This window comes from Nesoenas mayeri (assembly GCF_963082525.1).
Source record: "Nesoenas mayeri genome assembly, chromosome: 4".
Classification (NCBI taxonomy): Eukaryota; Metazoa; Chordata; class Aves; order Columbiformes; family Columbidae; genus Nesoenas; species Nesoenas mayeri.
Genome location: NC_137540.1, coordinates 41,206,386 through 41,219,884, shown reverse-complemented (window position 1 = coordinate 41,219,884; position 13,499 = coordinate 41,206,386).

The following is a 13,499-nucleotide window of genomic DNA, read 5'->3' as shown; positions in this document are numbered from 1 at the left end:
CAAAGATCAAGATGAAAAAAGAGGGGATGCCAGAACAAAGTGATAATTTAAATCACAATTACTTACCAGAACTGGTAGTAGAATTGAAATTAATGAAAACTCTGAATTGATAACAAAAAGAAAAGTCAATCTTTACTGGACATCTGCAAAGTCACCCAGCTTTACATATCTTTACAAGAGATGGTGATGTGAACTGCTAATGATTGATGTTCATTCCATCACAAGGTAAATTATTTGGAAAAAAAAATAAACAAGTACCTATGCAGATGAACATGATAAATAATGTTGAATTCTCATGGATTCTTTGCAAGGTAATCATTCTACATAAGTCAGCTGAAGCCCTTCCAAACACTAAAAAAATGGCAAATACTATTTTTGAGGTACAATTTTTATGTGCCACATTGTTTTTGTCTTAAAAAGCAAAAACAACCCCACCACCTTTTTACTCAGCCTATTAACCTTGCAGGTGGCAGAGTGCAGTTCCATTGAGAATTAGAAACAAATGTGGGGGGGTGGGAAGCAAAAATAAATAACTGCAACGTGGATGGAAGTTAAAAATAAGTGTCTGGCTAGTATAATATGCCCGATTCTTGCTTTAAGTTAAAACATTTTTTCTAAAAAAATGCCCAAACTAAACCCTTAAGGTTGTTCTGAAGCATAGCTGAGAATTTTATTTTACAAGCTCTGAACTTTCCAGTTTGTCCCTACTTTTTATTTACTATTTAACAGGGGCATTTTGAGACAGCATGAAACTATGGGAGAATGTTCTGTGACTATAATGCTCTCCAGTGCAAGGTGCTAAAGAAGGAAATTCTTAAACTGGAGCAACTCCTGACTTTCACAGGCATCGTAGTCAGACTGTGAATTACAGTCTAAATGATGAATCAATTTTTTTTTAAATACAGCTAAAGATTAATAAACTATTTTTTCCTCCACAGGTTAATATTTTTGTACTTTTTTTGAGATGTTCCTGAATTTATCTTTTTTATAGAAAGGACTTGAAAACTAGTGGTCTACTCACTCATTAAGTTTCTCCATACATTGGCAGCAAAGACTGATCCTCCAGATAATAGCCAAAGCAAGTTCTCTACAGGGTAAGTTTCATCCTAAGTACTTAGTGAGATAAAAGACCTATGAAAAATGTCCTGTTAAAATACAATACAAACCACTGAACATAAGCAGTTAAAATGTACAATAGAAAACAACAGAAAGTGTAAATTGTAACAACAACTTCATTCTGATATTTCTTAATTTCTAGTATAGGACATCCTTAATACTGTACTTGTGCAATATTTATAAGCCCATCACTACTGCCAAAGTAGCTGTCTTGAAATACGTTTGAGACAAAGAACTGTAAGGTTCAGAAAGGAATAAGAAATGGCATACAAACAATAGGAATCACAATTACCTTGCCAAGGATTAAAAAACATGCTTGGCTTGTCATTCCTCATGCTTCACAACACATTTCCTCACAGTGATTGCCTGGAGTTACAAAGAGATGTCCCTTTCATTACAGGGATCTCATATCCAGCTCTGAATTCTTTCATATGGTACCATTCAGTATCACCACAAGAATATCATGTTAGATAGACCATTAGTCTGATTTAGCATGTCAGCCTCTGTGTTCCCTGTCTCTGTGCCATGTATCCAAGGCAGAAACCCTGCTTTATTACCTAGTGATAAGGAAACTCTCAACCCTAATAGCTGTGTCTTAAAGGAAACCAGCCATGAAAGGTCAAGTCAGTTCTTGATTAATAACACATGCAACTTCCCTTCCAGGTCTCTAAGCAGAGCATTTCACAGCTATGTATAGTTGTTATGATATAAGAAACAAACACTGTGCATTAGGAGACTACAGGGGAGTGAGATGTGAATATTTAGGAAGAACTGTATCATTATCACAGAATCTATTGAAAGAAATAGTCTGTACAACCAGAGAAACTATATTTAGGAGGCAACAAAGTAAACAAAGGAACCCAGATGTCACAATGTAAATAAATAAGCAACAACAACAACAACAACAAAACAGATTAAGAGCTGAGTTTATTGAATCATTTGTACAGAAAAAAAGTTCAATAAAGATTTGCCAGAGCCAAGCTCCAGAGAAGTAAGGTCAGTTATAAGAAACTAGCCCTTTGACTCAAATATCTAAAGTATTTCACTCTGTATTTTTAGCATGAGTAGATAACAAAGACTTTATCTTGCAACATGACGACAATGTTTCATAAATAAAACCATTATCACCTGCACTCCAAAATGTCACAGATAAAATTTAAAAATATATTTGACTCTCTAAAGTTATTGTTCAAACCACTGTTACTTCTTACTGACTGTGTTCAAATCTTCAGAAACACTGATCAAAACGGCAACACTGTCTCTGGCATGCAAATGTTTTGGTATTTTTAAACAATCAGCTATATAATCTACAAGATATGATAGCCTAGTTTCAAGGGTACAGTAGGCAGATATCCCCATCTGCTCACTCTTTTGCTGTTCTGCACAGGCACAGAAAGGGAGATGGATTCTCCTTTACAGCACCTAGCTCTAAGGACTGTCTTCCTACTGTTTAGATAAACAAACCTGTTTTGGATTCATCTCTGGAGCATGTCACCTAAAAGATATAGTACTTTTAGATGCAAAATTCTAACTTTATGTGAGTTCCGAGATTCTTACTTCTTGAGTTTCCCAGATCAGATATGATTTGGATTACTTCTTTTCTCTGACACCTGGTTATCTCTATCTACTCAAGATCTGAAATTCATAATTCTTCAGAATACAGACAGTTCCTTATGATGATCAGTTCAAGAGCTGAAAAAGACTGCATCATTTTTGTGAGTGTTTTCTTAAAACATAGCTGGTAATCCCAATTACCTTCTAGTTATGGGACAGTTCTACTTCACGTAAATTCTTGTTGACTTTTGCAGCTCAAACTCCAATAAACTTAACCCATTTCTCTAGCTGCAAAAAGGAAAAAAGTCTGTACTATGTAACACAGGTTTTTTAATTGCCTGGTGAGGTTTTGGCTTTCTCCCAAAGTAGGACCCAAGGGTCATGCATTGCACCTTCTTTAGTCACCCTTGTGCTACCAGATATTGAGATATTAACATAAGTTTTCAAACTGTACATAGCTCTCTTTTGGAAACATCAGCAAATACATCCCAAAATAGTATTTCTGTGATATAGTGCAGCTACATACAAAACACAACCTGTTGATATGAGTGGAGTTTCACCTTTTGAAAATATCACTCTTCTCTGTGGAAAACTTTGGTAAAATTATGCAGTTTTATTTTAGTGGGACATATCAGAAGTTAATTTTTCATACTCTTGAGCAGCTATGGTCTAAAAATCAGGATTTTTATAGGACTTCCTGTTGGCTACCTAAAGTCATTTGTCAGTCCTAAAAAGTTATCTTCTTTCACAGCCCAAGGTGAGCTGCAAAAAGATGAAACTGTTGCTGTTATAGCTACCATGTTATGTTGGTGACTGTGTAAAATATTAAAAAATAGTTTGATCATCCTTTTGATTTTCAATTTGTCATAGGCCCCTTAACCTTCTGTAACACATTGTGCTTGAGGATTAAGGCCATTAGTCTAATAACTGTAATTAGTCATAATTATCCTAATAGAGAGTATTAGTTAATGAAATCTCATTTCAATGTTCTTAATAGATTTAATTAATGCAATATTTATGTCAGCTTGAAAAACAGTGGCATTTTGCAATGCACCTAATTCTTAATGACTTACAAAGAAGTATTAGTTTAATTGAAGTTCCCAAAATATAATCATACATGATTTCTCAATCAGTCTATAAGTTTACCTTACACCAGTCACAGTAATATGAGGGAACATCAATACCTTTACAAATCTTCCCCATTTGCTGAAAATTATTTTTAAACTTCCCTGGCTCGTTAATCTTTCTTCTTGCTTCTTGCTTTTATTACTGCCCTGCCAAGTAACTCAAACATTATGCAGTCACTAGTGTACTCTCCTCACCTAGGGTCCCTCCTTCCCTCTCTTGCTGGGAAATGGCCAGTAAAGTCAAACAAGCTGAAAATTTCCAATACCAGAAATAAATATCAATGAGGAAAGGATCCCTACATCATTATTGCCTTTCAACAGTGCTTGGAATTCATGTTTACATTTATGAAACAAGCGCTTGAAATGTACTAACACACATTGAATTCTTCTTCTTCTACTCCATGCAGAAAGCTTTACTACAAGCACAAAGCTTTACTATTGCTCTAATAACTTAGAGTCTAAAGCATTGTAAAGAAATTTACTTTGGTTTTACTTGTGAACAGAGGCAGCTTTAAGGCAAGGGATGCCCATTCTCACCAGAACTTTAAAACACTTGATAAAATCTTTCCATGTCTAATTCCCCACTTGTGTTAACCATGATGATGCTCAACTGTACCAGCAGCAAGGCTGGCACCACAGCATGTTAGAAACTGGAAATATACCTTGCCTGTGTATCTGCCCTCAACTGTGGATCAGCAGCTGCTAAGAGGCTTAGAGTCCTGTGTTTAAGCGTATTCAATCAAAAGAAGAAAAAAGTTTAAAAAATGGGAAAAAAAAAAAATCAGAGGAAAACTAAAGGGATTTTTGATTGTTCAGAGTACCAGATTGAAGACTCTTGGAAGCTTTGCTTTCTCCCTGCAGACAAAGAAAAATTGATAGGAGTCTTTCATCCTTTCAGCCTCACTGCCAAAGAGCCACGGATGCTTAGTCTGCCTGTCCCTGCTGGAAGCAGCAAATGGTCCAGGAACTTGGACCATTCATGTAAAAACTGAAACTGATAGCAGTCTTCTAGGTGATCAACCAGGGACCCATTGTTTTCACTCCTTCCACAAGAAAAAAAAAATGCATTCTTAGAAAAAATGATATATTTTCTACCAGAAATTTATTCTAACGCAAAATTATCAACTACCTCTAGGTTTATAACACTTGTGAATGAACTCTATGCTAAGTAAATTTCATTGTGAGTTAAAGGTTAGTATTTGATTCAGCATAAAATTTCTTAAACCACTTAAGCAGGTGAAGCACCAAATTTTGTTTTCAGCATTAACTTAAGCATTCATGATTTAGATACATTGGAAGTTTTAAGTCCAGGGTTTTCAAATATTTGGTTCTAAAAAAAATATATACATAAATGAAAGAAAAATAAGCAAAAAAAGCAAGCACTGAACTGGGTTGAGGCTTCTAAACCTTCTACAAATATCGTTATGTCAAAAAAGTTCCATTTTAAGAGTCTAACCTCTCCACAGGAAAGGACTGATATGAATTGGTAATTTTGATATCTTTTGCTTTGCTTGTGGTTGTTTTATGTCCTGAGCAAATTGCTAGAGCAAAGCTGGTGAGCCCTTAGTTCTCCCTTCTCATACATTCCCACCCATTCAGTTATGCCAGCCCTTGAGCTCCAATGGTTGTATCATTTAGTCAAGCAGGGAGCTGATGCACTGGGAGCTGATCTTTGATTGCTTCTTTTTTGTTTGATTAGTTTTAAGCTGTGTCAGCTCATTAAGGACATGTGAATACAACCATGACAGGATGAGAAGTGTAAAATTGCCATGGCTGCCCCATTTTATGGACTGGAAATAAGATGGGTAAGGAAAATAAATTGAAATATACTGAAATTCAGCCTAAAATTTCACAATGGGCTTCTTTTTCTAGTTTGTACTTCTGCAAAATTCCCTTTCCTAAAAATTAAAATATATGAACTGTCTGAGGAAGCAGAAGGTTTGTCTTGATGTAAATCTCGTTTATAAATCTTTATTCTCTATCTCCATTATATGACTTTGTTACCCTGTATGTTTGAAATTTACTGTGGGAGGAAAAAATCAGGAATAATGTCTGTAAGCCAATTCAGCTCTGCAGAATCCTTATCTGTCCTAAGAAATGCATGTCTAAAATCAAAGGTGATGTATGAAGTGATATAAGTAGTTGAAAAGCAGTCCGTGGTGCCAACATTAAAATATTGAAGAGCCATAATTTTGTTTTATGCATTTCATAAGTGTTCCCCTGAAGAAGGTTAAGCATGATAGTGTTCTACACCTCATTCTCATGAAAAATTTAAAATTCTGGTGGGTTTTAAGTTGAAAGGATCCTCTGTTATCCAGTTTGACTTTTTTTTTTTTTTTTTTTTTAAATTACTGAACAAGTAAACATACTTATACAGAATTCACTAAGGCATGCTTGATCTTTCTTCACCTACCACAAACCTAGCAACAATATGCACTAAAGAACTATTCTAGCTATCTGCCAGAGATTCAGGAAAAAATGAAGTTTGACTTGAATCCTTATTTATTAGGCTTTCTTGCCTGCTGCTGCTACTTATCCTATGGGGAATGCAATCTCTAAGCTAGTGCTAGTGTCCTAACCCCATTTTTGAGGATTACACAGAGATTTCAGGAGCATTTAGATTTGGGCTGTCCTTCCATTGGGAAGAGAACCTTGCTCAAAAAGAAGCTTTACAGTAATTATCATCATCCTGGACTTTTAAAAACAATATACATGCTAATAAAGAATGCTTTAAAATATCTCCATGATCATTATTAGTTCATTTGATATTTATGATAATTATGATGAATGCATTTTGCATTAACATGAGCACTTCTAGAACTCCACATTAATTTGTAACATCATATTGAAGTGTTATTCACTAAGCATATTACACGCTATATTTTTAAAAGGTTTGTAAACACTTAAAAAAAAAAAAAAAAAAAAAAAAAAAGAAAGAACTCCCAGAAAAAAAGCATATTTTTTTTCAACTGAGGAGATTTTTGGGTTTTGATCAAACCTGTAGTTTCTGCTGAGATTTAACAGTGATGAAAACTGACAAGTTTGAAGAAAATAAGCTGAGGCTCATGTCACGGGGAATACATACAAAGAGAGAAGAAAAACTCTTGTACTTTTCAAAGGCATTTTCTTAAATAATTTTTGTTCTAATTTTACTCCTAATGACAAACGACAGATTAATGCCACTGGAAATTAAAAATTGTAAGTTTATTCAGTATATAAAGAGTGCTGGCTTCTGCTAATGTTGACTGCATCTGACTGAAAGACTGATTTATAATGAGACTTGGATGATTCAATTTGCGTATCTGTTCCAGTGTACCGTCATCACTGTAGTATCTTTCCTAATGACTGGGGTATTACAGATATGTTTGTCCACTATGTTCAGAGTATGCCAAGTTTTCATAAATTAATAATTTAAACCTTTATCCTTCAAACTCCTGAATTTAGCTACTTATGTGGTTTATTTTTGCACTTGAGCTGCCTGTTGCATCTGGGCTTAGGCATCTCCCACACAGGTGAAAGGGCAAATCTAAAGCAGATATGTGGTTTGCTTTGCATTTTTCAAAGCATCTTTCAAAATCCTAGGAAGTGTTGAGATCGGCTTTTCACACCCCATCAGCACAAGACTATTGCTCCATATTATTTTCCCTCGCAGCAAGGCTGATGTAAGTGACTCCAGTATACTGCCACTCATTCTTCCTTCAGAGCTGCCTAATGAATTTATATTATTTAAAGCACCTCCTTTACTTTTGCAGTGTTATTATCAGTGCAGTTGATGGGAAGTCACAGGAGTGGAAATCATTGGCAGGGGGAGAAAAAGCTGCTTAAGTCAACTTCACTGTCCAGGGAAAATGGAATGACTGGTCCTAAGTTTAGGTGCCAGTGAAATTTACTGAGGGATTTAAATAATGCATAGGCTGCTGTGCACATATTTGTGCCCTGCGAGTGAAAAACTGGTGAGAACTCATTCGAATTCAAGAACAATGTCACTATTTTCACAACTATTTCAGTTTCACTTTTTGCCAATACTGGAGTTTATGAACTTTATTGTGCTAAAATGCACACGAAAGTCATTGAGCAAAATCAAATGAGCTTTGTTAAGCTCTAACTTTATGTTTTTCTAGACAGAACACAGCTGGAAATCCTTTGAGTTTTGCTGGCGATTCTTCTGGAATAAGAATGTGTAACCCCTCCATCCTGGTGGCTGTTGCTATGTGCCTCTGATTCCTGGATACTAACTTCTCTCCTTTGAGCAGCAGGCAAATAGGTAGACCTCAAGGCAACCTAAATGCTGCCAGCATCACATTGCTGCAAAAGGTACCATTAAGTTCCTTTTGTTCCTCAACCCTTTCTAGTACACTGCTTATTTAACAATGTGTAGCTGAGGATATCTGTCATGTTTATGGGATTGTGTGAGGAAGAAGAGACATGAGATGTAGGAAAATAGAATACTGAAAGGGAAGATTCCCTATGAAAAGAAAGGTTTCTTCATATCTTACATGTGCTCAGTGGCACCAGAATATTTCCCTGTAGAGGAAACCTCTGCATTGACCAGTAAGTACAGACTTCACAAAAGAAAAAAGGAAAAAGTAACAACAAAAAAAATGTTTAACCTGAGTTAGACATCTGCCCAGAAACAACCACACAAAAACAACTCCACAAAACAGAAGGTGAGCAGAAGATGATAGGTATTTCTCAAAGGAGAGCTCTTCTGAATTATCCATGTTTCCTACACATTTATGTCTCCAGCTCTACAGCAAAACGTAAAGGAGGAAAGAAAACTTTCCACAAGGCAACGGGTAGAAGTGTTTTGCAACCTGCTATTTTGTTTATCATCAGATCTACCATAATGGCAAAAGACTGTTTATTCAGGATGTTTATAAAGTATCCTTGTGCTATACTGTGCAATAAATATCAAAAGGAAAACAAGTTTCAATTTACACTAATAAATATTATAAACTTATATATATATATATTTTTCCTGTGTTTTACAGAAACTGGCCACACTTCTGTTTATTCATTTTCTGATACTGGGAAGAAATAAAAAGATTACTGATCTTGATATCCTCATTGTCTGAGGATATCTTCCAAAAGGCCAAGTGTATTTCCCTGAATAACTGAATTCAACTAAAATGAGATGAGAATATATTTTTAGTAGCTTTACAAGATCTGTATGTGGTATAAAATTATAGCAATTTATCTATATATTTTTATATAGATATATATTACATATATAATTTTTTTATATTTATGTATAAAAATATGTGTATATATATAAAATTATTTCCTTTCATATAAATATATGCAAAACCCATGGCAAACAAATGGCAAAGGAAAGAACAAAGCTAACTGTAAAAGCAGAATATTTTTGGCAAATAAAAGAAGCTCAAAATGTCAATCAATAGAGGTAGAAGGTTTTTTAGAACTTTTGAATTTTGATTTTGTATGGTCTTTTTCTAGAAATATTTTTAGATTAAATTGTAACCCAAAGAAATGTTGTATATATAATGAAAAAATAAGTTAGCAGTTGAAACAAGTAGACGTAAATGTCTAATTGGTATTTTAGTATATTGAGGCATTTCTCTGTCTTATAACAAAGTCTTCCAAAGTGATTGTGATTATTGCTGACTTTTTCAAAAACTATATTCTATGTCTCATATTGTTAGTGAGGTTTTTGATTCCTGTAGTCCTTTCCCAATTCCCCACCACTGATTTAGGTTGGTATTATCTCTATATTAATTCTCTTTCCCACCAGGTGTTTACTTTTAGTGTAGTTTGATAATATTTACATTTCAGCATCTTTTGCATTGGTATTGTAATTTCTTTGTTTGTAAACAAAATGGATTTTACAGTAACTTGCATTTTAATTTAAAATACTATGATAGCCTATCAAACTTTAAGAATTTGCTTTGAAAGTATGATGAAATTAGCATTTGTATTTACCACTTCACTGTGCTGGTAATAATCAGTGGAATGAAATGGTAAACCACAGAAATTCATCTTTTACGGCTGGATAATTCCATCAAGAGGGAACAGAAATAGGCTGTTCTTTAATATGTTTTGAGATGCATCTGTCTTACAATAGACATCAAACCTCTCTAGTCACATAAAAATATTTATATTATCATTATTTAGTTATTTGAAATATGAATTTTTAACGACAAAAAAGTCACTTATTGTTTTTGCTGTACTAAATTTGCAGCCTTTTACTTAACAGACTGCACAAGAATACAGTTTAAATATTACAAATGCAAAGATAAATTTGTCATAATTGGTTGCATTGAATCAGATAAATACTATCATCAGAAGATTAAAAAGGAAGTATGAGAGGCAATCCCATAAAAAATAATGGAGTCATGCAAATAGATTAAAATTTGTGGCATTTTCCTAAACCAAAGCACAAGGGAAGGAATGTTTAGGATTGTATTACACCTTGTGATGACAGATGTCTTACAACAATGCATGGACTTTGTAAAGCAGCACATTCTCTGTCACTAAGACTGTAAGGAAGTGTTTCTTGTCTCAGTGTGAAGCACTTTCAGCCCAGTTCAATCTTTCAAAGATTTATAAAAACTCAACATTATGTGCTAGCCTCTTCAGAACAATCATACAGATAAATATCGATTACTGCTCTAGATCCCACCTTTGAAATGAGTGCCTTGATATAGAGCCATCAGTGAAGTCAGAGGTCAAACCTGCATCATATCTGGTATTTTTTCATTTGAAAAATTGAAGCATGAAAAGGAAAAGGAGAATGGCAGGGATGGAGGCCAGAAAGAAGACTGTTACTTCTGTAGAAAATACACAAGGGACTGAAACTGGCATGAGGATGTACTGAAGAGCCTCACTCAGCTCCTTACAAAGTCTGTGTGACAACACCAGATTGTGTTGGAGGGGATGAAATTCTTCAAGATGATCCGCCCAATATACCTGTTAATTCAAGACCATTATGAATGATTTTTCATATCCAGTTTTAAACTCCCTAGCTGACTGGTGATCCTAGCTGTGACTTCTCTATGCTGGTGTAAAGAGTTAGATAGGAACATGGCAAAAGATTTGTCATTGAAGTTCATAGTCTCCCAAGCCACAAATCTGGATTTCAAGGTGGCAATTTTTAGCGAAGGAGGAGGAAAGGGGGCTGCTTTCTCAGAAAGGCCACAGTCTTAGCTCTGCCAGCTGTGGAAGAACCAGTAGTGAATTTCCCTCATCTCCTGCTGAAGAAGGACAAGTAGGGGATCTGCTGAGGTTTTGGTCATGCCATGAGTGCAACCAATGACAGGCTGGTGGCTGCACAGGGCTGTGCTGCAGTAGGAGTGCTTCCATTTTTCTGCCTTTTTCTCTTCCTTATTTCTTCTATCCCCTACAGTTTATAGCACATTTCAGCAGAGCTTGTTCAATGAGCCTTTCTTTAAATTCAGTTTGGTCTGATCATTTCTTTTCAAACCTATTCCAGGCACTTGGATGATGACAGTCATGAAGTGTTGACTGTGGAGTGGTTTAATCTCTAAACATAACCACTCCAGAACTCTTGTTTTTGGAAATTATTTTTAGTAAAACAGATGACTAGGGTAGGTAAGAGCCTTTTTATGCAAAGGTCTCCTTTATTACACACATCTTAAATATTTGTTCTCAAATATTACGTCTGATGCCAAGTCCTCTGTGACACTTCATTGCTGGTGTTCAAGAGAAATGCTGAAATCAAATGGAAGCAGATGTGATATCTGCTGTGTACTTGGAATAAGAAAAAAAAATAAGCATTTGTCTCCAAAACAAACTGATCCATTTCCAGCTTGAGCAGGTTGTTTTCAGTTTTTGACTTTTTGTCTCTGAAAGGCAAGGAAACACAGTATATAAAGGCCAGTAGTGGCTTCCTTGGAGACTTCAGTATCTTTTGGGTACAAAAGTCTCAATAATTTTTAAATGAAATGTTTTTCATCACTTTGGAAGGACCAGTCAACAATGCAGAGTGGAGGCTATACCTGCAATAAGCCATTTTACAATGAATGTGCAGAAAAATTGTCAAAGCCAGAGTTTGAGAGTAAGCAATGAATGTTGTGAAGGAAAATGTAAAGTTTTTGGATATAAGTGACCAGTCAGGAATTCATGCTGTGTGGTTCATTTCTAGCACTGAACTCATGACTCGAAAAGATACAGTCTCTTATACAATTTTGAATATGTTATAACATATAGAGGGGGAATAGTCTTTTTTTTTTTAACACTTGAATAATTGCATATGCCATATGAGATGCTGAGCAACTTATACCTGTTATATGAGCTTGTTTAATACCACTGAGATGTATGTACAATCAGTTAAATTATTTTTTTTTTTAATTGGTAGTATTTTTTTGATATCTTGCCTGAGCTCCTTCAGAAAGATTAATCTCTTTGTAAGGAAGTACCCATTTTCTTCTACCCAGAAAATTAGACCCTTATTGAACAACCTAATTTAGAAGAAGTCAATTAATTTTCAAACTTAAATGTTTATATTCGAAATCAGTTTTTCCTTGTGTACTTTATAAATCTGGTGATACTTATGTATAATAATATTTTAAATAAAAAGGTATATTTACCACAATAAAAAACCTGCTTGATATCACAGTTACCACCTTACTGCAGAGGTAAGCCAAAGAAAATAACTTAGATGAGAAGCCATAGCTTCTACCAGTGTCAACCATCTTCCTAACACAATTCTGTTGCATGAAAAGTTACTTATTCTTTATGGTAGGTTCTTTTTGCTGTAGCTTACTGTGCTTCATTGTTACTATCAATAGAACTGCCTTTCTTATAGAAAATTGCACAACTTGTGAGCTTTTCCATGCATCAATATTCTACTGGCTCAGAAATTAAACATGATCTCTGCATTTTTGTTTCTGAAACTACTTTGCCTTTTGTGACCCATGTAAATATGAGTAGTAAATAAATTCATGGGAAATTTATTTGTTAGAGAAATCACTACAATGTAGTTTTGATTCATAATATGAAATGTTAATATTTCCAATAAAAAATAATTGGAAAACATTTATTGTATTTAATTTAGCATTTTGGAGTGTACTGCAACTGCTGATACTGGTTTAAATTGACTTTCAGCTAATGACATTAGAAAAGTACTTAATTCAGATTACAAAATGAGAGACTTTACAGTCTAATGAATTTTTAATACAGCTTCTGTATATAATTTTATGGGTATGCTCCTTAACACATGAGATGAAGATAACACTCCTTATATTTCATTTGTTTCGTTGTTTCAGGGAAATGATAATAAATCATCTGAATATTTGCATGTCCACCTTAATATCCTAAGAACAGGCTTTCTACAACACATAGGACCAAATAATTTCTTTAGTTAGATCTATACATTTGAAAAACTGATGCACGACATCTTGATTTGTTCTTCAGAAAGACATGTTCCTTTCCTAAATCACACATACAAAATGCCACAGAGTGCTTAATACATAGAGTGGACAAAGATGTCCCAACATTACTTGCCTTAAAGACCAGCATGTAGTTTGATTAAGTTGACGCAATTCTTTGTATTACCGATGAGAAGAGAGAAAATATTGCAAAGACCAATTAATCTGTTAAATATCTATTATCTGTACGTCTGTTATATACCACTTCTGACTCACTGTTTATGTTTCAAACTGCACTAAAAAAACCCAGGATATCTATTTCTAGATATTGGAAGTAACAGGGATGGGATAATGT